Source organism: Acanthisitta chloris, unplaced genomic scaffold (assembly GCF_000695815.1).
Source record: "Acanthisitta chloris isolate BGI_N310 unplaced genomic scaffold, ASM69581v1 scaffold7024, whole genome shotgun sequence".
NCBI classification, from domain to species: domain Eukaryota; kingdom Metazoa; phylum Chordata; class Aves; order Passeriformes; family Acanthisittidae; genus Acanthisitta; species Acanthisitta chloris.
In genome coordinates, this window is record NW_008668678.1 from 12,732 (window position 1) to 39,534 (window position 26,803).

General features: G+C 43.1%; 1 protein-coding gene across 2 annotated transcripts in view; it reads left to right on the top strand.

Annotated features, from left to right (window-relative positions):
- The window catches only part of EPHA5 (EPH receptor A5), an 89,906-nt gene that overhangs the window by 6,435 nt on the left and 56,668 nt on the right, over nucleotides 1-26,803 (top strand). The gene's annotated exons all lie outside the window — the stretch shown is intronic.

Sequence of the window (26,803 nt, forward strand, 5' to 3'; positions counted from 1 at the left end):
TCTTTTACACTAAGCTACTTGGAGATACCTGCAGTTCTTTGCATTTTGGTACATCCATCCACTTAACCAGAAAGAAAACAGTTGCCTTTCCAGTTGGAAAAAAGAAATTTCTAAGAGTTTGTTTTGATTACAAATGCCAGTGGCTAAAACATCCTAACTTTGCAAACAGTTACCCTAAGAAAATGATTTTCAGCAACTTTAGGAAATTTAATCCCTCTTTCTACACAGTAGTGCTAAAGTGACTGGAGTCAGGCTGGTGAGATAAAATACATTGTCAGTGCTTCTTCAACAAGGTAGGGCTAAGATGTCACTACATACTGTGTTCTTCTTGGTTTTGCACTGTACACGCAGAGACCGCGTAGAATGGCTTATTCCTTTGTCTAGGGCTCTGATCTCTCTGCCCTTCCTTTGCCCAGCAGTTGAAAAGAGCTGTCACTTTGGACACAGGCAGGGAGTTGCATTGTTCCCTGTCACTTTGCAGTGTGATGGGAGGCAAAAACATTATTGCATCTCCTTCTATGCACATCAGTACACCAGGCACATCAGGCAACTGAGACCCCTCCATCCTTCTCTTGTCCCTCATGCTCTGTCTTTTAGGGTCTCTGCCTACCTGGCTTGCTTCCTGCCATTTAATTTGGGGCTCCCCAGTGGCATTTATCCATTGTGGAGCCTTTCCAGGAATGTGAACTTGTGGCATGTGGGACCATGGGGACTGTGCTGCCAGATCACCGAAGCCACCCCTTGCCTTCTCCTTAGAGACAAGGTTTAGCCAGGAAACCCAGTGGGCAATTCAGCATAACAGCTAGATGTACATTGTCAGATCCTCACTGCAGAGCAGGAAAATGCTAGCTGGAGACAGACTGCATTTCATTCCTGATGTGTGTGTGCACAGACTTGGCAGCCAGCAGCAAGAAAATGCAATTGCATTGCACTTCTTCAGATACCCGTCCCAGTAATTAAGCTGGTTTGTTGAAGTGTTGGACAAATCATTTAGATATATCTCATGGAGAGGAAATAAAGGCACACTGGGGATGCTGCTCATAGATGTGGCAGTATGACACCCACTGAAGGTACCCGTTTAATGCAGATCAGTGGGTGTTGTGGTCCTAGTGCTGTTTAGCCCTGTTTAGCCCTGTTATGAAGGCTGCTGCCTGTAACTCTGTTGTAGTAAAAAGTAATTTTTCCTCTTAGTGGGTTTGCATTGGTATTTCATTGCTGCCATTGGATTTTCCCTGATGTGTGGTATTATATCCATGTAAACCTCAGTAAATTTAGCTGCAAGAGAAGAGATGATATATTGCTGTTCTGTGTAGACTCTGAGGAAATGGTCCTGGTTTGTGACTTATGTCCCAAACTCTCCACAGCTGCAGCAGGACTTACCCACTTAGCTGCCTTCCTGTGCATCTGGCCAAGAATAAACTCCTTGCACGGTCATCACATCCAGCCTTGTATTGGAAGGTCTGTTGCAGGAAATGGTAAACTTGTGACAAACATGACTCATGCTAAGGACGAGTGGGCAAGTGTATCTCTGGTTAAGTCTCTCTATTTACCCTAGTGGAGCCACAGTCAAGGGGGACACCTAATGCATCAAGCCATGACTGTTCAACTGTGTGGTGTTGAAATTGCATCTGTATGCTCTCATGTTTCATTCAACAGAAGGTTCCATCAAACCTGTGTCTAAGGCAAGCAGTGGTGACCGTAAGTTGTTGTCCCTCTGGCTTGTCCCACCACTTGTTTGGGAGGAGATCCAGGCCTGTCTGCTGGAACTGTAGCATCAAACTTGCTTCCCCGTAATGAGCTTTATCAGCACTCCCCAGGGTGGTCATCAGTTTGTCCATGCCGGCAATAAAGCAGATGTAGAGAGGGACTTTGCAAATCAAACTGACTGCTAAGCATGGAAAGTAGGTATGTGTTTTTTTCAGGTGCCTCCAAAAAATGTCCTTTGAGGCAAGTAATGGAGGTGTGCAGGTGGAGTGGTCCATGCCTGACCATGATAAAGATTCTGGCTTTCTCTGAAAAAGCCTCACCTTCAGCAGTCCTTTCTCAAGAAAGAGCAGGCAGAGCACATGGGGCTTCAGGGATTCTCAGCCCACCTGCCTTCCCTCTGAAATTACCGTTAAGAGACAGAGTTCTGATGTCTCATCTTTTCCTTCACACAGGTTTTCTGATGGTGTGATTATATTTTCTTGAAGGCTGGTGTAATAAAGTTGAGTCAGTGACACAAGGCCAACAGCAGCAGTAGGAGAATTCCTACTACAAGATCTGCTGGCTGCAGAAAGTTATAAAACTGCATGCTATGGCATAGTTCTGTCTGCCAAAGTCCTGCTGGCACACATTCAGTAACCCAGCACTGCAGAGAAGTGCCAGGGTCTGGTTTGTTGGTTTGGCTTTTGTCCATCCTGAAAAGGCCATGCTCATTTCAGGACTGCAAAGAATGGACTGCAAAGAATGTGCAGGCAGAAGGGTGCTGGGTACGCCACCTCTTCTGGGCATGGGAGCTTTTGACAGCAGAAACCACCCCTGGTTTGGACTTGCAAAGGAATTAATTCCTGAAAAAAATGTGGGTTTCTCCAAAATATTTTGTCCTCCTTCCTCTCTCCCCTATTTAAAATGAGTAAAAGAATTGGCATTGGCATTCAGTCTGGCATTTTCAGACTGATGTAATTTTCTTCTGAAGTTTTGAAATCCAATTTGGAAATACAGAAAGAAACAGTAGAGTTTTGTGCACAAGAAGAGGCTGATAGCTAATCCCCATTGGTGACCCCACCATGCTTCTGCTCCCCCAGTTCTTGGGGACAAGGCAGTACTTGGGATGGGAGCAATCCATGCAGGGTGTAGTGGCCTTAGGCTCCAGGTACAGGACTAGTTTCCCCTGTCATCTTTTAATCCCCAAACCTCTGTTGTTTCTGTGGGATTTTGCAGATGTTTTTCTTCCAGAAAATGTATCTAGAAAGGGTGAGCAATGCCACAAGTCAGGGAAGATACAGAGTGTGCTCCCCTCCATTGTAACTGCCCCAGATCTGCAACAGGCAGGCAGAGAACCTTATTCCCTTTTAGCAGAAGTTGACCCAAGCATGGTTATTCCCTATGGGATTACTGCAAAATACATGTCCAAAGGAATTCCCAGCAGAGATGGCAGCGAGCCATCTGTAATGCAGTGTCACAGCATGCTAAAAAGTTTGCCTCATGCGCGTGGGCTGGAGTACAGTGAATAATTCGTAAGTGGCAATGATAGGATTGAGTTAACCATCCTTTTCTTGTTCATGGTTTTGATCAAGTTTTCATATTTTTGAAACTTCCACCTATTTAAACAGTTTCCAGAGAGCAGTCTGTGTGTACTGCTAATATTGAAGTTTGCTTTTCAAGTGACAACTGCATGACTTTATTTTTTCTCAGCGATTTCACCACGCTGGATGATTAAGGTATGCTGTCACTCTAGACAGAGATGTGCATCTCCCTTGAGGTCTTTCATCTTATCTGCCCTGTATACAGAAAGCACCTACTATGATGTCTTGGTCAGAGATGAGTCTCGTAATGGGTCCATAGGGAGCAAGCAGTTGTGATTCATGGTTGCCTGCGTGCCAGTTGTATCATCGCAGGAGCACACTGGAAAGATGCAATGTTTAAAACCTTTCTAAGCTTAAAACCTGCCAAGAGTATTCACTTTAAGCCAGCCTAAACAGCCAAGCAATTTTCTTTGCTTTTGATGTCAGCAACTCCCATGCTGGGTATGGCTTCAGGCATGGAACTGGCCTGGAGACAGGGGGTATGAGAGTGGGGCAGTTCTCCTGCTGGCATCCCAAATGCCACAGACTCCTTTACACTAAAAGACTTTTTCTGTGTGCATTTTCAGATAAAGCCCCTGCCTGTTTTCTGTTTGAAAAGTCAGAAGCCAGTGTTCAGTCCCCTTCTGTGACCTGTATGATATCTTTGAGCCTTCTGGGCAAGGAGGAGAAGAAAGATACAGATGTGTTTGCTAACAGAGGAGTTAATGTGTCTAATGCCTCAAGGAGTCTTCATGCCTGAGGCCAAACCAGAGATACAAGTTGCATCTTGTGGTGCAGCAATACTATTTAAGCAAAGGTGCTGGGGGACAGGACCTGGCAACCTGTACTGCTGCCTAGGAGGCTTGGCTAGGTTCTTGCTTGACCAGAAAACCCACTAGATGCTTGGAGAAACAGGAGGGCTCTTGGAGCAGGGAAGCATGCTGAGAACTGTGATCCTCACTGTGTGCAGGCTGGGCTGCTGCAGTAGAGGGGAGCAAGAGAGAAGGTGTTTTCCATAGTAGTCAGGATGTGCACAGTCTTTGAAAAGCATCCAAGGGCAATTTGGAAGGGGAAACAGGCAACTTAAAGCTTGTTGCAATCTTATGTCAGCATCTGCATGCTCTTGAAGCCAACAGACTGCTGCCCTGTACCGTCAGAGAAGAAAACATCAGCAGGATGTAGTGGCCTTAGGCTCCAGGTACAGGACTAGTTTCCCCTGTCATCTTCTTTCAATCCCTAAATCTCTGTTGTTTCTGTGGGATCTCGCAGATGTTTTTCTTCTGGAAAATGTATCTAGAAAGGGTGAGCAATGCCACAAGCCTTTTTATTACACTTCGCATATTAGAAATACATGCTTGAATAGTGAAAGAAGTCTTTGGAATATGAAAAAAAATCCCCAAATTACAACATGACTTTTAGTTAGAGGTCATTTTTATTCTTCAAGTATGCAAATGAGACAACACAGCAAGAGATGGCTGTGTTGAAAATCATGTTTTCAGAGATTGCCTTTGGGTATAGACAGGTTCAAGTCCTGTAATGTTCAGGGTCTTCCAACTTTAAAGTCTCACAGGCTTGTTTGATTTGGCTTGGGGAGGGGAGCATCTTGCTTGTTTTCTTTGGGGTTAACAAAAAAATTCCAAGAAGATTCCAGTAGATGCAGCATGGTGCATTATCTCGCATGAGAAGCTAGACTGGTTTTGCAGCTCACTTTCCAGCCAAAACTGTTGACCTAGGGCCTGTGAAAGCTTAAGCAGATGCTTACTCTTGGAAAACTCCCTTTCCACAGTCAGGGTGGTGAGCAGGGCTTGCCTTTAGACAGCCATTGTAACAGTACTCAATCCACTGAGCTGCATCATCCTCCCACCAGTGGTCAATAGTGGATACCATAGAAGGGGTATGAACATGAGGCAGACACGTACTGATGCTTCCTTAGAGTGCTCTCCAACCTCCAGGGACCACCTCTTTGTGCTTTATAGCCCTTAATGGATTTTTCTCGCATGAATTTGTCTAATCATTTTATGAACTCCGAGCAAATTTTAACGGCTGCAGGCAATCCTTTATGAATTTGGTATGTCTGGTAGTTTAAACTGTGCTTTAGATTCACATTGGCCAGAGAGGAGCTATTAGTGGCATTAGTAGAAGGTTTTAGATTTGCAATTGCCCATCTATTTGGAAAGCACTGCCATTTAGAGATGCTGCACTAGCTTCCAGTGCTGCATTAATACAGGTATTGCAGCATTTAACCTAAAACAATGTACTCTGAAGAGCAAAGAGGAGTGTTCCATACCAGGATGGGTGAATACCAGGGGTATTTTAAAAAGCACAGGCGAGTTAATACTGCCTCAAAGACCATGGCCTCTGTTTAAAGCTGAGTGCACTCTGCACTGCAGCATGTGGCAGAATGGCTGCACCTTGCAGCAGGATCTTTCTGATGGCTGTGAGCACTCTTTGTGTCCAGGGAGATGTGAAAATGAGTATTGAGCTGCAGTGAGGGTTCAGGCAGAAAGAATAATTTCATTTGCAAAATTCCATGCATATGCTGGTAATCAGCTTCAAGAAGTGTTTTGTTTCATTTTTGAGGCATAGTCACATGCAATCAGAGCATGCAATCGCAGGTTGTTGAAAAAGCAAACACACTGGCAGAGCAAAGTAAAACCTGAAAGCCAGTGTTGTACAAAAGGTTTATTGTTCGGATTTTTTTGTGTGTGTGATGGCTGCATTTATTCTGAATGTAAAATCTTCATCCAGCATCCTATTCCAGAGTCATGAGTTCACCCCAGCCCAGATGGCTGGGTGTCTGCTACCAAATGAATTATGGATCAGCTGAATATTTTACAGTTTTATTTATAACTCCCCAGTCGGTAATTGCTACTTTTTCATAGTTTGTTATAAGTCTCTTTGTTATACTTCGCGTATTAGAAATACATGCTTGAATAGTGAAAGAAGTCTTTGGAATATGAAAAAAATCCCCAAATTACCACATGACTTTTAGTTAGAGGTCATTTTTATTCTTCAAGTATGCAAGTGAGACAACCCTGTTGTTGATATATGAAGACATTAAAAGATGAAATAAAAACCATTTTCCTGCATCTACAGACAAATCTTTCAATTTTTACGTGAAATTAAAACATCTTATTATAGATGAAAATAAAAATAGGAAGCAATAGTTGTCCCTATCCACCCTCCTACTAAAAAAAAAGGTAAAAAGAAAGATGATGAGATTCAGCTGATGACATCCATTGCATGTTTGCAGTAGGGTACAAGTTTTACCATCTCACAGTGGCAGTGAGACAAATATCTTTATGGTAAAGCTGTTAGTCTCTTTCAAAGCATGCTACTTGTGAGGCAGTTGCATAAGCTAGAAAAAGCAAATGCCTGGTTACACCTGGGGAAAATTAATTCATGGACTGCACCCTGATGGTGCCCTGCAGCCAGGTGTGAGAGAGCCAGAGCTGCCCAAAATACTCTGCTTGAGGAGTGACCTGTGGCAAGCTGGATTGACACTGATTGCTCTGTATTATCCCAGAGCCCCTGGAATCACTGCCAGCAATGTAGCCTCAGGCTTGGGCTAAAGGAGCAGAGAATGGCCAGTCTAAGTCTAGATTTTTAGAAGTGTATGGGGAGCAAAAAGTGGTACTTTCCAAAAAGCACAGAGCAGGCCATGCTGCAGTCAGATGTAGTAAGAGCATCATGAGGTCAGAGCTGTAAGAAACTTGTGTTTTTGCAGAGCACTGTTCGTGCTACATTACAAGAGTGATAGTGCTGGTTAAAAATTTTATTTCCCATTTTGATGGCATATTTTTAAAGGATTGCAGGTAATCTTATATTAATCTTATTCTAATCACCTTAAAACACAGTCATCAGGGCCAAGGAGTTATCTTTGTATTCTGCTGAGCACAGTATTTGGCAGAGAGCAAAAGTAAAGCATCTGAAATGGTTTCACTACCCAGATGACATCAATTCATAGACCTTTTTTCCCCATGTATGTTGCTTTTGAATTTCACTGCTAATAAAATCCTGTTCAGCTCTTTAGTCTCAGTCTGCAAGCTGATAATTCCTTTGTCTGATATGTTATTTCTCTGATTTTAGCATTAAAATTAGTTTTACATTTTTAACAGTCTGTATAGATGATACTTGTGAAAGTACTCTTAAGACACCAGAAGTCCAAAATAGCTAAAAAAGAATGTAAAAATATTTTCAGTGCTGTTAGAGAAATAGCAGGGGACTTGTAGGCATTTAATAAGCATCCCACTTGTTCTCTGTGGTTTCTTTACCAAACCAAGTGAGCTCTTTATACTGATCTCTCTCAAAAGTTAAGTATAACAGTGAAGGAGCCAGAGTAGCTTACATTTACATTTACATTTCAGCAGCTGTGCATTGAGTGACCTGTGCTATAGAAACACCTCTCAGAGTATTGCAACTTGACAGGGCATATCTCCTTTCCCATGCGGTTGTCATACTGATAATATGAATTTGAACAAGCATGAAGGTGCAAGCACACACACAGCTGCATGGACACAAACATGCAGGACAATGCTGGACAGAAGACAGATGTTACACACCCTTGTTTTATGTGGGTATCTGTGACAGCTTGGTAAAGCTCAGACAGTTCAGATGCCTTTCACTCTTTCTGCCCTTGTGCCAAATTGCTTGCTAGCTGCGCCCACGCTTGGAGAGGGTGTCTCTCTGTACTGCAAGTCAACCCAGCAGTTCTCTGGTCCTATTTTCCTTGTGTTTCTTCTGCCTTGAGCCTGACCTCTCCTGAATATGCAGTTTGTAGTTTATCTATTTATTTGTTCATTTGGCCAGATCTTTTCTCCTCGGTTGCCATTGCACCTGGTGTCTGCACTCATGAGCCAGGCTGGCTTCTGCAGCTCCTTCTTCCCTCCACTGGGAAGCTCCAGCTCGCAGTGTGCATGAAATGCAGATTCCCAATTAGTATTTTACAGTATCAGGCTGAAACACTTTTGTTCCCTGGATTTCTTTTTATTGGAGAGGTGTGTTTCAGTGAGGCTTGTAAGGTTTTTCTCTGTCTTCTACTGTAGTTGCTATTACGATGCACTTTAACAGCAAACCCCTTGTTCATTTCTTGAAACATGTCCTAGATGCTACTTTGGGCACTTGTATATCTTGAAAGGATTAATGTAACAGCAGTAACAGGGCTTCTGGTACTTTATCCCAGTTTGCTGCCCCTCCTTTCCCTGCTGAGGAGGGACACTGGGACACACAACAGGGAGGGGAGAGCCCTACCTGGAGAGGCAAGAGAAGCACCAAGGTGACAGACAACCTAGCAATAAAGCATGTTTCTTCCACAGCAGCTGGGCCAAAGTTCAGCTACATGCAAGTACTACAAAAAGCTCAAGAGTTGGAAGGTTTTAATTAAAACACACTTCAGATGTGCTCATTTGCTGGCATGATGGAATGCTTTCTGCATCTCCTGGTCCTGGAGGAACAGTCCTGATCAAAGCGAGTAACTAATGGGATTTCCGGGTAGATCGGTACAATAGAAATCACCAGAAGGAAAGCATTATTATTTATTTATTTTCCTGCTTCTTTGGGCTTGGTAATTTTTACGAATACAGGCTCTGATCAAAAGGCCCTGTACAAATCGATGCAGAACACCCACTGGCTACGGTGGCGCTGGGTGAGGGTTTTTCTGCTGCAATGCAGCAAGCTAGGGCGATTCATTGCTCTTTGCTGAGAGGTGCCGTGCATGCTGGACTGATCCTGTAAGCACTTTGGCATGGGCAGTCCTTGGAGAGAGTGCTGCTCTGTTTAAATGGATGGCAAAATTTTCAAATTCCCTTATGCATTTGGCAAAATCCACCCTATAGCTTTTGGCCAGGGGTGGCCGGTGTGTCAAGTAGTAGGAGGGGGCCTTCTGCTCCTGGCCCCTTAGCTCTGTAGGTCTTTTAACAGTGAGAGACAAAGATGCCTCAACAGCAGATTTGCAGAATTAGGTGGAAAATGCCAGTGGAGGGCACTAGCACTGCTTACTGCCTTCCCAGGGATGCACGCTGTGATTGCGCACCGTGTTTTTGCATCCTGCTGTGCAAAACTTGTGCATCTTTGCTCTGTGCCCTTTAATGAGATGAAAGGAGGCAGAATTGAATCAGGTAAAAGAAGAAAACTGGGCTTGCTCTCCTCCTTCAGTTTCTATGGGTTTAGGGGACTCTGTGTGCCATTTCCTCATAGCTTCTTTCCAACTTTCTGCAATCTGCCTCAATCCAAGTGCTGCTCAGCCAAGTAGATTATTAATTGTTCTGTTTCCTGTGTTGTCTTTCACACAGTTCAACATTAGTGTGGCTTATTACAAGGGGCCAATTTGCACCACACCATTTGTCATCTCCAGGGCTCTGCCTTCCCCACAGTGGGTTACTGCCTTGGGTTATTAAACCACGCAGCTCTGTGGTTCTGCCTTGTTCTCCTGAGGCGTGGCACCAAAAGCATGAAATTGCTCATTGACCTTGCTGGAGACTTATGGCATAAGCCTTCAAACACCTGGCTATGCAAGGACAGTGTCCACAGAGAGGTGCTCTCACCCTGTTCAGTAAACTGGAAGACTATCACTGCAGAAATGACTGGATTATTTAATTTATTGTACATCACTGTACCAGGTGCAACTCAGCCCCTGCAAGGAGATGAAAAGAAGCTGGAGGACAACTGGACAAAGATGCACATGAGGGCACAGACCTATCTCTACCTTTTCCAAAACTGCGGACAGCAACTAGCAGAGCTGGATGTGCATGAAGGACAAAATGCCCAGTGCTTTCCATAGAGGTGATGCACCAAACCTTCTGCTGTATGTTGGCTGAATCTTCAAGGGTGCTGCCAGAGTCAGATAGCCCTGATAACTCTGAGTGCTATTTGCAACCCCTGCAGGACATCTCTATAAAGCAAAACAAATCCCTGTAAAGTCGTCAGGCAGTTGATAATATTGCTTGTGCTCAAATAACAGTTGTGCATTTATTGTGGCCTTAAACTGTTCCTGTAGCTTCTGATGTTGGTCAATGAATGACAACTGCTGTTTCAAATTCAGCTTGTACAGTGTCCAGTTCTTCATTTAGGACAAATTATCAAAGGGAAATACATGGTCATTATGCAAATGAATGCAGTAAATAAATGCAAATTGGCTCAGCTTTCTTGTATCCAGACCTGATGGATTCAGCATCATTGGAACGGGTGGCTGATGTCAGTAAACTGCTATTTCATTGCTTAAAACTTATGCACTGCCTTCATCAGAGAGGTTTTTCGGGCATCTGGTTCAGTGATGGACAAACTGAGGCACAGGGGTGCAGTGTGTTGGGCTGAAGGTCACACACCAGGGCTGGGACTCTTCTTGCTGCTCCTCTGTCCCTGCCGAGCCCTTCCCTTAGGGCTGGAAGGGCTGCATTGGAGATGCTTCCTAACCTGTTTGCTAAACTGACTTTACGAGCAGATAGGAGAGACTGGACAGAGTCCACTGGAGATGGGCTTTTGGGTTTGTTTTCTCTGAATTGGTTTCGGTATTACTGTGGTTTCAGTTTCACTGCAGCATGAAAGATAGAAATGTCAGTCAAGAGTGTATTTATCCAAAGCATTTAGTGAGCTAAAGATTGCTGAATAGCTTGGAGAAAAGTGTGACATGGGGTCTGTTTGCTCCCACATCTTAATTGCAATAGTGAAAGTTTCCTCCTTCCCTTTTTTACACCTTTTGTCCAGAAAGACAATTTTTGATCCAAGTCCAGCTGAGTGCAAGGTGTTGCCTGGTTGGTGAACTGTGCTTTGTCTGCTAAAAAGGGAGCTGTTAATAATGTGACAGTGTCTGTTCCAAGCAGTTCCAAATTCCAGCCCAAGCCATTAAATGTAACTAAACTCCCAATCATTTTGACTTGCTATCCAGCAGGAGAGCAATTGTTACCTCTTCAGTTAATACCTTAAGTTTATTTGGCCTTTGGCTGTATTAAGAGTGTCTTGGCAACTGTTCACTGATGAGGGTCCAAACAAAGCACTTCACAAAATCAAGCGACAGCAGTAATGAAGTGCTAAAGACACTGACTCTTCGTTTCTCCGCTTGAGAGCTTAGCAAAGGTTTTAGCGGCTCCTGGTTTCTTTGCCTCTCTTAACTTTTGAACCTGGATCATGAGCCCATCTGCCAGGGACTAGTGAGGGGGCTGCATCCCAGCCTGGGGCATCACCACACAGGGCTGTGTCTCACTGTCCTCTAGAGTCACACAGCCCTCTCTCCCCGGTCCCTATAGCTGAGCCCCGGGCAGGTGCCTGAAGGGCCGTGCCAGAGTTTTGATAGGAGAATAGCCAAATATTTGAAGTATAGGGCTACCAGCTCTCCTGCCTCCCTGTCTCCAGCTCCAGCTACTCTGCCTCATAGAACTCATGATGTCCTTCTGGGGATGGGGCATGCACGTAACTCCTAAACCTTTGGACCGTGGTGGTTCTATGCACTTCATGCTAACAGGAGTGCTCTGGCATGCACAGCACTCACCCGTGTGGGTGCTTGAAAACTTCAGAGATGTCTCAGATTGGACAGATGATTTTGCAGCTGCCGTTTGGCTGAATCTAGGAGTGTTTTCCTCTCTGAGAGAAGCAGCAGCTATTTTTCACAGAGCAAATGAAGCCACCTGTTGGGTTAACTGGGCTTTATTCAGTCCCCAGGCAGCTTTGCACAACCTTTAGGGCCCAAAGGAGTCTTTGAAGTACCATTGAATTTCATTGTTAATGTCTTAGTCATTTACTGTGAATGGAAGAGGGTATTTTTTTTTCACTCGCAGGCATGAATAAACTCTCTAGATTGTAGGAAATAATCCCTTTTAAAGGAGAGTTGAAAGTACTGTCTTTTAATATAAGAAACCCAGTGCTGAGCTGTGCCTAGGACTGTTTCAGCTCTTCTCAAAAGCACTGGATTTTGCTCAGTGATTAGAAGCAGAATAAATCAGATGAAAGGAAAGGAGCTGATGACAGGGTGATACATGTGTCGGAGAAGGGGAGGGAGTGGTGAAGGAAAAGTACATAATGTGGGTGACTTTAATTATGTGGAAGGTGGGAAGATTGACTTCCCCATCCTGAGTAGGGTGTGTGAGAAGATACATTAGTCTATATTCTATCAGAGGTTGATGAGGTCTCCTCGAAGATGTTAGTAGTTACTTGGATGAAAAAACGTGCACTTGCTGGCAGTATTTATGAGAGCTTTAATTACGTTTACAGTCTGAGTTCCAATTAGAAGGGAAGGGGGGGTGGGAAAAGGAAAGAGAAGATCTACAGCATGTGTTAAGAGCACAGTGATAAATCTATGGCTAAGGATAATGCTAAACAAGGTAGCTGTATATCATAGCATCATTTACACACTTATATTTTTAGGTGCTTATTACAACTTCCTTTCCAGCCCCCATCACAAGCAAAATGCTTATAATGGGGTCAAACACAGGCCTCTGTTACTCATCTTCCAAGATGGAAGGCAAAGATCATTTGCAATTGCTGTGATACAGGGCTGTTACCTGTTTTTTTTGCCAAATCAGTAACTGTGTCATAAAACAGCACTCCAGAAAAGGCAGACAGAGACAGATCACAACATTTGTCTCCGTGCTTGCATGAACAGTGGAAAAATATTGCTGTTATTAGTGCATCCTTTCACATCGTGTTTAATGCTGCAGGTTCCCACACTTAGAATCATAGAATTGTTTGGATTGGGTTTGCATTATCCTTGTTATAATCTAACCAGCTTCTTACCCAGGTGACCATGATGTCCATTGATTTTAGTGTCAGGAGATAACACTGAAAGGGGAGATGTATAAGTTGCTCAGCACTGGCTTAAACTTCTTCCCACTATTGTCAGCCAGGGACTTTTGCCATTTACTTCACTGCAAAGACAATACCTCCATGTCTGAGCAGCTTTGGCACAACTCTCTCATTACATCCCTCCCACATGCCTCAGAAAGAAGCTTTTCTGTAGTCCTTACTTGTGGTGTAAGCTGTTTGCCAGCATCTCTGCAGACGATGCAGGTAAGAGGTTTTGTCTAACAACATCAGCATTAGACACAGGGAATACCTTGGATCTTGTGGTATTGTTAATTAAAGTAAAGGTAAGTCTGCAAACAGTTCATGACAAACACTGAAATGCTGGCTAGAGAATAGCAGGCATTAGCTAGTGAGATTGCTTTTGTTTCAGATAACATCATTCCTCCCACTGATTATTAAAAGGGCTAACAATGTTTCCTAATAGCAGTGAAATGGCTTCAGTGCAGCCATGGCAGTACTTCAGCAAATGGGAATTTTTTCTCCCCTTTTATTCCATGATCACATTTGGAAAGCTAGAAACAGATCAAAGGAGAAAACCCCTCTGTCTTTGGTAATGTTGGAAACAAAATCCATGTTTATTTAAAAGTAGCTCTGTCAGGAGGAAGGTATGATGGAGTATAATTGCCAGATTCTTACTTGGTAATTAGTATCTTGCAGCCATCTCAACGCTATTAAGAAACAGTCATAATTGCACATGGATGCATATATTTATCATGGAAGTTGGCATTTCAGACGATTAAGAAGTATCTGTAGCTTTGCTGTATGCTGCATGTAGATTAATCTAGTTTAAGAGACTTAAGAGCCTGTCAGAGAAATGCTCCCATCATCCAAGCATTTGTACCATCAGATGGTAGGAGAGCACTTGGAGAGGCACCAGATGATTTCCATAGCCCTGCTGCAATAATACTGTGCGTCGCTGATATTTGTGCATTTCCAGAGGTTTCCCTGGTGCTGGCTACAATATTCACCTCTGCCTGTTTTCTTTACACACATTTTAAAAAAAAAAATAAAAAAAGATTGGTCAGGTCCAGGAAGGATTAGTGTTCCAGTTGTGCAGGGTATTTCCGTGTGCCAGCAGGGGAGGGGAGAAGCCTGGACTCCTGGGACTTGCCTATGAAATAACCCCAGACAGACATACATCACAGGGCTCTGCCACCTTAAATGAAAAAATTGTTGTTGGGGATTAAATGTGTTCTCTTGTCAGCCCATCAAGGAAAGTGTAGGTAGAAGCAGCTTATTGCAGACATAAGCAAGTCTAGCAGTCATGTCTAGGAGCAAGATAGGAGCAACTTGCCGAGGGAAGAGGATTTTCAGTAAAAGATCATAGCCAGAAACTCAGCACTTAGGACTTTTTAATTAAATATGTTTGGGAAGGGATGGAGAAAGAGGATCTCAGGGGAGTGATTGTTTCAGCCACAGGCCTAAAGCTACCACCAATGATGAGATTGTACGTGCTTCAGTAGAAGATATTAACCGTGAACCTCACAGTGCTTTGCAAGCAATGTGGATGTCCCTTCTGCACATTTGACAGGTTGCAGGAGAGAGTGAAATAATCATTCCTGAGCTCATCCAGTAGTTCATAAGCAGGGCCAGGAAGAGACTGAAAGTTGCCAGGGTCTAGTAGCACTATACTTCACTTGAGTCAAGGTGGAACCATGAAGTTAACTTCGCACATTTGTGTCTTCCCTTTATCCCCCATGTTTCTTGAGTATTTTTGAAGTTCCATGCAGGAGTACAGGGTTAGGGACTGAATATTGGTGTACATCTGAGTTCTTCCTGATGAGAACTGCTGAACAGTACAAGACCATAGATAGGATCTCTTCCAAAATGGAAGAGTAAATTTTTTCTCTGTTAGTCTGCAGCTGACCATGTTTTCTATTTCATTCTTTGCTTTGGCTAATTCAGTACCTGGAGGGATGTATTATGTTTTGGCTTCCCTTTGTGTATCAAATTCTCATCTTACTTGTATGGAAGCTGCTTCTGATGAGGTCAGTGAGTAATCTCTCATGCAAACAAATGCAAGGTATGGCCTGATGTGTCAGGTAGATTTGATCATCCCACTTCTTCCTCTGGATGTCTTCACAACTGCTGCCTGTATTTCTGTTTGGACTCTAGAAAATTTGGCTCTAAACATAAAAGTTTCTCCAGGGTATTGAGAAAGCAAGATTCTCTGGTGCATGAAAGTATAATCATTTTGATTTTTGTTATTTTAACAATGTGGTATCTTACAAAACTGCTTATTTTCCCACATTCTGAAAATCCCTTTGCCCAGGTCACTGAGTATATGTAGTATATAATTTGACATGCCTTACTGAAAAAAAGATGAAGCAGAGAAAACCAGATTTATTATTGGGTCACTGACTGGGATATTTTTTGAGTTCCCAGAGCTTTATTATAGTGACCATCCTGGGTCTTGTAAGTAAAGAGATGATCTCAAGAATTAGATCACCGAGATTATAATATACTGCTGTGTTAGACAAGATTCATGGTCGAAAGAGGATATGACATTTACTGGGCCTTTTAAATGTCACATCCAGACTTTAAAGGCCATAGTCTCAGAATAAACAAAAGAGAGCTCAGCTAGCTCAAGCAGCTTTAAAATGAGCATCATCCTGGTGATCCAGTAGGAACCCATGGTCCATACTTATGTAGCAGATACAAGACTAAGCAGCCACTGGAAACCATGCAAGGATGATAGCAGTGTCTTTCTTGAGATGCAAGGTAAGATATGCCTATGTGCTCAGCATTCATTTCATTTAGCAGCAGTAGGAAGTAAATAATATGAAGTTCTTATCAGAGCAATGCACAAGAAGTTAGATGGGCATTAATGGCTTGAGTAATTTTGGTTAGAGTACAGTAAATGAAGTGATTAAATACCACATGAAGTAACATGTCTCTGCAAGCAATTGTTTGGCATCTGTATGACTGGATGAGATTTTTTTTTTTGCTCTTTTCTTAGCTATGTAATAGTTTGAGTGGATAATAACACTGAGAAAAATGTATTTCCATTTTTCACAAATGCATTCATCACTGGTAGAAACAGGCCCATGGGAGAGTAATCCACGGAGCTGAATTCTGTACAGCGTTATGCTGTACAGCATAAAAATGCATGTGGACAGTTGTCACTGATCAGATGTGATAGTTCAGTATCTGCAGGCTTTTTAAAATCAGGCTGTTTTTATAATTTTTAAATACTGATAAATGTTGCCTAGTTGCTTGGAAATTCATTGACAGTCTTCAAGGGACATTCAGCTTTAAAAAGTACACTTGATGCATACATCCTTACTTTAGGCTTTTCCTGATTTTTTTTTTCTGGATGGCTCATGGAAGTGTGCACGTGTGTATATCTGTATTTAAAAGTGTCCTTTTCTGTTTTGTTTTTCAGGTTCTTGGCAAGTACCTGTTGTATTGATTTTTTTTAATATACATTTTGTCTTCAGTACTAATTTCTAGAACAAAGTTCAGTTATCATTTAAAATGTTCTATATTTTTAACCAAGTGACAAGATGGGCAGTACTCCGGCAAGTCGCTATATGGTGAAGTTTGGTAATCTGTCCCCAGGAGTGAATTTTTATTGATTTAAAGAAAGATGAAAAGTCCCTGGTGTTTTGTGGAAGGGCTAAATTATCTCTTCTGGCCTTAAAATCTAGGTATATTGATTGAAAATTATCGTATTTGCAAATTCAAGTAGAATGAGGATAAAACAAATTCTGTTTGAGTCCAGTGTATTTGTACAGAGTTTTAACTAATCCATTTAAATATTGTTCTTTTGTTAAGTCTGTTTAACTATTTATAGCTCTCTTACAGTGCCTCTCATTTTTGGAGGGGCAGTCTAGAAACATTTGTATACTTCACTGTAATTGAATCCTGATGCAAATCCAAGTCTTTGTTATTCTTGCATTCATTGCAATGCCCTTGATAATGTGAATAATTCACCTTTGCTACTCCTTGGAAGGCAGTCCTGTGAAAACAGGATCAATTACGTGCATTGCTAGAATCCCATTTTCAATACCACTGAATTAAAAACAGTATGAGCTAGTTAATGGGCTTTCCCCTTGTATAAGGGAGGGGTAGAGGGAAGGAACAAAAGAGAATAGAAGCTGAATTGTTTGAGAGGAGGTAATCTCTGTTTTGTTTCTGCCATAGATTAGGAATGATCAATTATCATGTCAGAAGGCGGAGAAGCTAATATACCCCAGAATCTACACGTAGTTATTTAATCATCCTGCCTGATGCACAGCATTCATCATTCACATTTTTAATGCCACTTACTGTTATCATCTCACATTTATGCAGGGCACATTTAAGGAGAGAAAGTCATCCCGATAGGCAGCATCCTGAGGAATAGAATAGTGGAGAACCCATAAGGTTTGACTTCTGTCTCCTCAGTCTAAGTAGCTTGAGTCCTGGCCCCATGTAAACTTTGTACATATCTGATCTTGAGAAGACATCCTTGTGGATGACTCAGATCATCATCTGAAGAAAAACATTAATGAACTCCCACCTGTACTGGGTGGATAGTCTTCAGTGGTGCTGTGAACTGCTTTTTTCCAAGAGCAAGTGGGAGCTAACATTGTCACAGACCTGTGAAGGATTCAGGCAAATGCCTGTGAGCAGCTGATATTGGTGCACTAAGCTCTAGCAGCCACCTCATCCTGTCATCTGCCTCATTTAGACTACTTTCAGTCATCTTCAAGGCACAGTTTCAGCAAGCCACTAGATGCAGTGAGCGCTTGCAGCATGCAGGTTGGTCAAAGGAAAGTCATAAATATGCAGGGTAATACCAAAGAGGGAAGTACATTATGTATTGCATGTATGAAGACATGCATATATGTATTTTATTTCCTCACTAAAGTTTTTGGTGGTCTAGTCCAGACACTGAATAAAGATGAAAATGAGAGAGTTGGAAGGACTACGGCACTTCCTTAGGTCTATTCAAGTCATTCTATGGTCCAAGCTGGAGAAGAGAGTCAAGACTCTCCTCTGAAGGAGGAACCCACAGTGACAGATCATGTTGAAATCCTCTTTTCTAGCAGTTACAAAGACGAGAGGACGTGAGTGATCAGTATAAGCAGAACTTGCCAAAACCAGATCTGTGGTCCTATTACAGTGGTTGTGAACCAAGAGAGCAATCTGGGTGCACTGACACTTGTCTTGCCTTCATCATTCTATATTGTCATGGGAATCTTGAATAATACAATGTCACCAAAGCCTCAAGATGCATTTGAGAGTGGAGATGCACAAATGCTTTCTCTGAAGCAGTAAGGTGCTTGGTTCCTATAAGCTTTTTCCTAGCCATATCTAGGAATAGTGAAGCTTGTGTTTCACAGCCAGGTGGTGGATGGATCTAAAATGTGGCACATTTTTCCCCTGTTGCTTCAGAGAGTGGCACAATCAGAAACGAAAGCCAAAAAGGCAGAAAATTCCCACTCTGCTACCCTGTGAGCATTTATCTTGCCTAATTTTTGATCAGTCGTACCCACAAAGCGGTAAAAAAAACTATTGCAGGAGGACCAGCCACCAATGAGTGGATTGCATTAACATAATGTTGCAGAAAGGAACTGGTTTGACCACGTTGTGATGATGGTGAAAAGCTAAAGACATGTCCATGTATGCATTGCATGTGCAGCTATGCAATTTGAAACAGCTGAAATCTCTGTTGGGACCATTTTGCTTCTGGCTGGCAATCCCACCTTTGGATGCTCAGACTGTTTTCCTATTCCTGTAGCATTGTCCTGACCCTCAGAGCCTGTGGTGGCCCAGTTGAGTAGGCAAGGGCTTAGGACGTATCCTGTCAGCATTAAGAGGAAAAATTGGACTAGAGAGTCCCTGTACGGTCTGTGAATTGGGTTTTCATGTCAGAAGTGTTCTGGTGTAGTCTTGAGTTTGTCTCTAAATCCTTTTCAACACCTTCAGAAACCAGCTGGGCAGGAAAAGCCTGCCATATTTTGTCAGAAGACAGTCTGTATTTGCTTCCTGCAGGAAAGTGATGCCTCTGCAGGGTGGGAGAGTCAAAAACCATACTTTCATAGGCGGCTGCATTTATCCCATTCAGAAGGTTGATGTTCATCCTGAGCTGTGTGTTGCTCGGTTGTGATCTCTGCAGTTTTACCTTAGCAAAGCAATTTTGCACAGTGCTTGTCTTTAAGCACACAAGTAGTGCTTCTACTTGGAAATGAAAGTTGAAGACAGTTATTAAATTATGAAAATAACCCTTTGCCACAAATTTTCCCATGATTTTCCTTTTTGACACTCACATAAGGTTTTTGTTCCGTGTTTGAGCTCAGTGTGGTTTCGCCAACTTGCTTGTGATTTAAATAGAAGGAGCCAGCTGCCAGGAGTAATGCTTGCAGGTGTTCCTTCTTTTCTTTATTTGCCTTGCAGCAGTGCCTGCAGGCCAGAGCAAAGATTGTGCTGGCAGCATCTGAATAGTTAGTCCCTGCCCCTCAAGTCTATACAGATAAAGGAATTACCATTATCTTCATTGCACAGATAACAGCAGGGAAAGGTGAAGTGACTTGCCCATGGTCATGCTAGGAGTCTCTGGCAGAGCTGGAGAGCAAAGTATTATTTCCTCTGGCCTGATGCTTTTATCCCACTGCCATCCTTTTGTGTGACTAGCTGGTTTCAACAAATCAGATTTTGCCTTAACATCTCCTGGCACAAACATGCCGGCTGGTAAATGGCACTAAATATATGTCTCCTGGATCTCTGCCTTTCAAGATCCTTTTTAGTTTTTTCACTCACCCAGCTGCCTTTGTAGAGCTTTGTGTCTGGAAGGATCTCAGGATGTGTTCATCTAACCTGCTTTAACACCTCCAGAGGCACAGATACCACAGGTTCACTGGATGATTTTTTCCAGTGCTTCATTATTTTTGTCCTTAGAAAGTCATTCCTAAATTTAATAATGTGCTTGTCTTGCTCCAGAGACAGCAGCCTTTTACTTATTTGGAGACTCATGTTCTCTTTCAGTCTCTCTTTACCCAGGACAGAATAGTCTCTGCTTGTACCTTTCTCAACTTGCACTTTTTCTCCAATTCCCTCTTGGATTACCTCAAAATGCACTGTGTTTTTGCTAACATTCAAAATGGGGCACAGTATGGAGCCACCAGGTCTCTCTAGTATTTTTTTCCTTCTCCCCAAGTAAATCACTTTGCCTACTGGGAAGCCATGGGTTGAAGACTTGCCAAGGTGAGCAGGTTCAGAGAAGGTGCATTTCATAGCAGAGCAGGGCATCCTGATGTACAGGAGGGTTTCCTGAGCCTGGAAATCCCAGAGGAGTGCTAGGAGGCTGCAGCTTGTACAAGAGTGGCTGATGAGTTGTGGACAGGGCCAGGAGTAGTAGCATCCACACCCAGTCTCACAAGGAGCAGCCCTAGGGAGCACTGAGAGCAACCAGGGCAGACAGGGCATGGCATGGCACAGCATTTTGTGTGGGAGGGCACACAGGGAGATCATGTTTCATTGACTTGAAGGGGAAGGGAACTTCAGTCCATCCCACTCCTCCCAGTTTGATGTCATAAACAGCAAGAGATGCCCGGAGCCTGGAGAGAGACTGAAACTCAGCAGATCACCTGAAGAGCAGCACAAAGGAATTCCAGCCACTCCAGTCAGTAAATTGGCTTCACCAGGGTTCCAACTTAAATGCCTCTATGCAATCACATGTACAGTGGAGAACAAACAAGAGGAGTTAGAGATGTGTGACCTGTGACCTTATTTGCATCACAGAGATATGGTGGAATGACTCCTATGACTGGAATCTTGGAATGGAGGGATACAGGCTCTTTAGGAAGGACAGGCAGGAGAAATGAGGAGAGGTGTCACCCTCTATGTCAGTGACCAGCTGAAGTGCGTGGAGCTCTGCCTGAGGATGTATGAGGAGCTGACCTTGTGAGTCAGGATTAAAGGAAGGGCAGGGACAGGTGACTTTATGGTGGCAGGCTGCTACAGACCACCAACCTAGGAAGACCTAGTGGACAAGGCCCTTTATAGACAGATAAGAAGTTCCTCATGTTCACAAGCCCTGATCCTCATGGAGGACTTCAACCACCCTGATACCTGTTGGAGGGACAACACAGCAGGGCATAAGGATTCCAGGATGTTCCTGGAATGCATTGATGATAACTTACGAGGAGAGGTGCTGTCCTGTACTTTGTTCTCACCAACAGGGAGGGGCTGATTGGGAATAATGTGAAGTTCAAGCTCAGCCTGCACTGCAGTGGCCATGAAATAGTGGAGTTCTAGATCCTCTAGGGCAGCAAGGAGGGTGCACAGCAAGCTCACTACCTTGGACTTCCCAGAATAGGCCAAAGTGTACTCTCCTGCTTGCCTTGGTAGAGTGCCATGGAATAAAACCCTGGAAGGGAAGAGAGGCCCAAGGAAGCTGGTTAATATCTAAGGATCACCTCCTCCTAGATCAGGAACAATGCATCCCAGCAAAGAGGAAGTCAAGGCAAAAATGCCAGGCATAGGTGAACAAAGAAGCTCCTGGACAAACTAAAACATAAAAAGGAAGGCTACAGAGGGTGGAAGCAAGGATAGGTGGCCTGGGAGGAATACAGATAGATTATCTGAGCAGCCAGGGATTGGGTTAGGAACTCTAAAGCCCTGATAGAATTAAATCTGGCCAGGGATGGCAAGGGGAACAAAAAAAAGCTTGTATAAGCATGTCGGTATTTAAAGGAAGACTAGGGAAAATGTGGACCCTCTCCAGAAGGAAATGGAAGACGTGGTTACGGGATATGGAGAAAGCTGAGGTACTCAATGACTTTTTTGCCTCAGTCTTCACCAGCAAGTGCTCCAGCCACACTGCCTGAGTCCCAGAAGGCAAAGGCAGGTACTGGGAGAATTCAAAACTATCCAGTATAGGAGAAGATCAGGATCTAAGGAGCTTGAAGAAGCACAAGTCCATGGGATCTGATGAAATAGTCACAGTCAACATGGCTTCACTAAGGGCAAATTGTGCCTGACAAATTTGGTGGCTACAGTGTTGGTGGGTAAGGGAAGAATGACTGATGTCATCTACCTGGACTTGTGCAAAGTATTTGTCACAGTCACAAACCACATCCTTGTCTCTAAAATCAAAAGGTGTGGATTTGATAGATGGACCACTTGGTGGATAAGGAATGGGCTGGATAGTCACTCAAAACAGTAGCAGTCAACGGCTCGGTGTCCAGGTGGAGACCAGTGAGGAGTGGTGTTCTTCACAGGTCAGTACTGGGGCTGGCACTTTGTCAGTAACATGGACAGTGGGATTAAGTTCACCCTCAGCAAGTTCACTGACACTGTGTGGTTCAGTCAGCATGCTGGAGGGAAGGGATACCATCCAAAGAGACCTGGACAGGCTTGAGAGGTGGCCCGTCCAAATCTCATGAAGTTCAGCAAGGCCAAGTGCACATGGATCGGAGCAATTCCAAGCACCAGTAGAGGCTGGGCAGAGAACAGATTGAGTGCAGCCAGGGGGAGAAAGACTTAGGGTTGTTGATGGACAAGAAGCTCAACATGATCAGGCAGTGTGCACTTGTGGCCCAGAAAGCCAACCATGTCCTGGGCTACACCAAAGGCAGCATGGCCAGGAGGCTGAGGAAGGCAATTCTGCCCCTCTGCTCCAGTCTTGTGAGACTCCACCTGGAGCACTGCATCAAGCTCCAGGGTCCCCAACATAAGAAGGATGCTCATCTGTTGGAGCGAGTCCAGAAGATGATCAGAGAGCTGGAGCACCAATCTGGTGAGAGAATTGAAGTTGTTCAGGCTGCAGAAGAGAAGGTCTTATAGCAGCCTCTCAGTACCTAAAGGAGGCTTACAAGAGAGCTGGAGAGGGGCTTTTTACAAGGGCCTGTAACAATAGGGCAAAGGGTAATGGCTATTATTTTAAAGAGAGTAGGTTCAGACTAGATATAAGGAAGAAATGTTTTATGCTGAAGGTGGTGAGGCACTGAAACAGGTTGCCCAAGGAAGTTGTGGCTGCCCCATACTTGGAAGTGTTCAAAGCCAGGATGGATGGGGCTCTGAGTAACCTGGTCTAGCGTAAAGTGCCCCTTCCCATCGCAGTGGGATTGGAACTAGATAGTCTTTAAGGTCCCTTCCAATCCAGACTGTATTACGATTTGATGGAGCTGCAGCTCTTCTTCCTTCCTTCCAAAGGGGCATTGCATACTCCCATGTTTGACACTGCAAAGGTTACCCATTAGGAAGCTGAAGGTACACAAATTTTCCCTGATAGTATCAAGAGGTGTTTTCCCAAGCACCTGTAGTAAACTTTGATCTGTGCTGACTTTGGTAGTTAGCTTCATGTCAATGCTTGGAACCCAAGAGTTTAGGGTTAACGGTGCCCTTGGTCACAATTAAGTGCCAAAAGACTGGGCAGGATGTCTGAGTTGGCAGCAAGGATGAGATTTGTCTCTATTTGTCTGCTATTTCCCTTAAAAACAGTAAGAGCCTGTGCAGCATTTGCCCTGATCCAGAAAAGTGACCCTCAGTGTCTGAAACCAAAGACAGGGTGGGAGTGGGTTTATGGATCATAGGTATATATAACCACTCGTATATAAACCTTTCCATTTCAGCTCTAGTCATTTTGAGGTTTTACTACTCTAGGTTTTACTATGCTAGGGTTTTGTTCTAATATAATCTGTCTGATATATTTTTATTTATTTGTAAGAATTTTATTTCAAGGTTTCTGGTCTTCACTGGAGAACTCACTTATGGAAGAGGTCTGGACTGTGGTTCTGCAAAGCTGTGACTAGCTCAGGGTCCTCTCAGAGGTGGTGGGCTCATGCTTTTCTCCCATTTCTGAAAGAGAGGTGTGAGAACAGTGGTGGTAGGAGGGATTAAATACCTAGGACACCCAAACTACAATGGACGGACTACAATTAAGGACTTTGCCTATTCTTCCCTCTGACCTGCTGCACCTCTTCAGTAGCTGTTCTTCAAGTGGAAACAAGGAATTTATTTGTCTGCCTCTCATTTCACTAGAGTGTTTAGTAATTTGGCTTTAATGTTAGAATTCATCAGCAAGACTGATTGCTGTATCATAGAGAGTGGCAGGCTTGGCAGAGAAGGAAATTTCCCACGCAGTTTAAAAATGGTCCATGAATTTGCCAGGTTTAGAGTTTGATTGCAGCTGGAAGAAGGATGCAGCAAGTCTTGTATGAAGAAAGGAGCCAGTATAGGAATTAAGAATGTGAGTTATGGTAGGGAGCAGGAACATGCACATTTTATGCATTTTATTCAGTAGCTATAGTTTGGTTTGCTTTTGTTCTTAATGGCATGTGGGTTTTAAAAGGAAGCTTTTGCTTAAATGCAAATAGCATATTAGGTTACTAATGATAGGAAAGGCACTGGTAAGTGTGCTGGAAGCTGGTCTGATAAATGTACTCAATAATGAGAATTCTACAGCAAAATGCTGAGCCCTGTGGCTATGATCCAGCAAAATGCTGACAGCAGTGGTAGTACTCATGCGCTTAAAATTAAGCATTTTCCCAAACTGCTTTGATGGATCAGAGCTGGAGTCCTTATCACCTTGCTAGGATTGAATTTATAAGAGTCCTGTGAGTCAATAGTATTTGTTCTTAGACTTCACAATTAAACCACTAATAGGATATAGGGAAATTACAGCTTTTCTGTGGCATGAAGGAATCAGGCTCTGGTCTTAACTGTAAACTGTTCCCCAGCTCTGAGGAAAACTTATCTTGATTTCCAGAGGCCCTAGAAAAGCAAATTCAGGTATTGGAATTCCCTGTGGATCTGCACCCTATAGGAAAACAGAAATGTCTTGATGCCTCTCTTCGCTGCTCTGACAACTCTTCATCTCAGATACACATTGGCCTTGAGTACAAAGCATCTGCTGGGGACAGTAGGGAGCCCTTTTCCCTGAGCCCAGGCAAACTGTGATGCCCTCCCTCTCCCTTCTGAGGATCAGGATAAATTGTAGCTTGATAGGAACTGGCTGTGCTGGACTCTGGGCTGATGCTGCTGTAAATACAAATGAATCTATGTTAGGCTTGGCAATTGGAGAGGAGTTTCCCAGTGAGCTATGGCCAGGGCCAGTCTTGCCAGGCCAATTTTTTAAATTAGTATTTCTAAACAGCCTGTAGCTTTGTGAAGGGGATTTTGCACCACAATATTTGTGACTCTGGTTTTGGAGTCCCTGCAAAACATAGGTGAATGTTTGCAAGCCTTCAGGTTTCAAGGGAAAAAAATTACCTCCTTTGATGTTATAAAGCATGGTGCTCTTTGTAGCCTTCATTATATAGATTGTCCTTAAAATTCCTTAAAACTCTCATACACTGATGTTCCTGATAGGGCATTGAATATGTCTGTTGATGAACAAGCTGGAGGAAATACTTCCCCTCCCTTGAGACGAGTGCACTCGGTATTATAGTTTTCTATTATAAGTCTTCTCATAAATCACCAAAAAAAATGAAAATATGGAGTACAGAGGATTTCTCAACGACTGAAATACCAAGGCATTTCTCTACATCCCAACGGTGGACATTTCCAATAGTGGCCATGCTAGTTAGCTTGTGGTATCTGGTGACAAACTAGTGTTAATGCCATTTTTCTCATTTACAACTTTTGAGATTGGTGGGGGCAAGAGGATATCCTACCACCTGCAATTTTCTCTTGTGCTACCTGGTCATGTTTTCCTTAAGCCTCGTGCCTGCAAGTCATATGAATCTACAGGCAACTTCCATTCTATAAGAATATATATCTCTCATCCATGATTGGCAGTAGCCAAAACCATGTCTGTACAACTCTGTAAACAGAAGGCCGATGGCAGAAATCCAGTTTGTTTCTTGAAACCATATGTTTTTAAGAGTCTCATCCAAGATTATGAGTTTTTTGGAGAAGGCAGTGCTATACATGATAGGTTTCATTAAATATTCTGGCTCTGTTGTATATGGGGCAGTGCACACATGAGGAATGACAAGGGAGTCTTACTCCAAAGGTTCTATATTTTAGTGCCTAGATTTGGTGGTGTCTTTAGGCTCTGTTTGTAATCCTCTTGCAATTGCAACATATGACACAGGGTAGTTTCATTATGCTTGATTTTCTAGAAATTATTTCCTTGCTTTGTGGCATAAGCAGTGATTTTTGGAAACATGCCTGCAGTCAGCAACAGGGTATACAGAAAGGGGTGCCAAAGGTGAGATATTGCTACAGTGAGATGTTCTTGGGTCACCTCCACAAGGATAGGCACTTCAGTGAGTTTCATCAATATTTTACTAAGGCAAATTATTTGGTGATTGGCAAAGCTTTCATTGTCTGTGTCCTCTGTCCTTCAAAGAGTATGTGCTGAGCCCTGCTTTCTTACAGTTAACACCATATTTTGATTAAGAGGAAAAGACTGCATACAGATGTTTAAAATTATGCATTTTATTGTTTCATAATTCATGCATCAATAATCAGTAATTGTTCCTAATAACAAAGGATATTTTATAGATACGTTTTTATAATGCAAGTTATTGCAATGAGGATTTGAGTAATGATTTTTTTACATGCAATAAGACTGCTCTCTTGCTATTTGTTCTTTTAATACCATTTTATAGGAGTAGCCAAATGTTGTGGAGTGTTCATCACAAGATTTGCCGCAAGAAGCAGTAGGTCCTTATGGGTGGGTCAGCTGATGTTACCTAGTCACTGTGAAACAGAAGATACTTGGTTTCCCTTGGGTTTTTTTCTTTGCTGTTTCTCTTGCAACCTCTTCCAGGCCATACTCAGAGAAAAGACAGCCTTGAATTACGTGA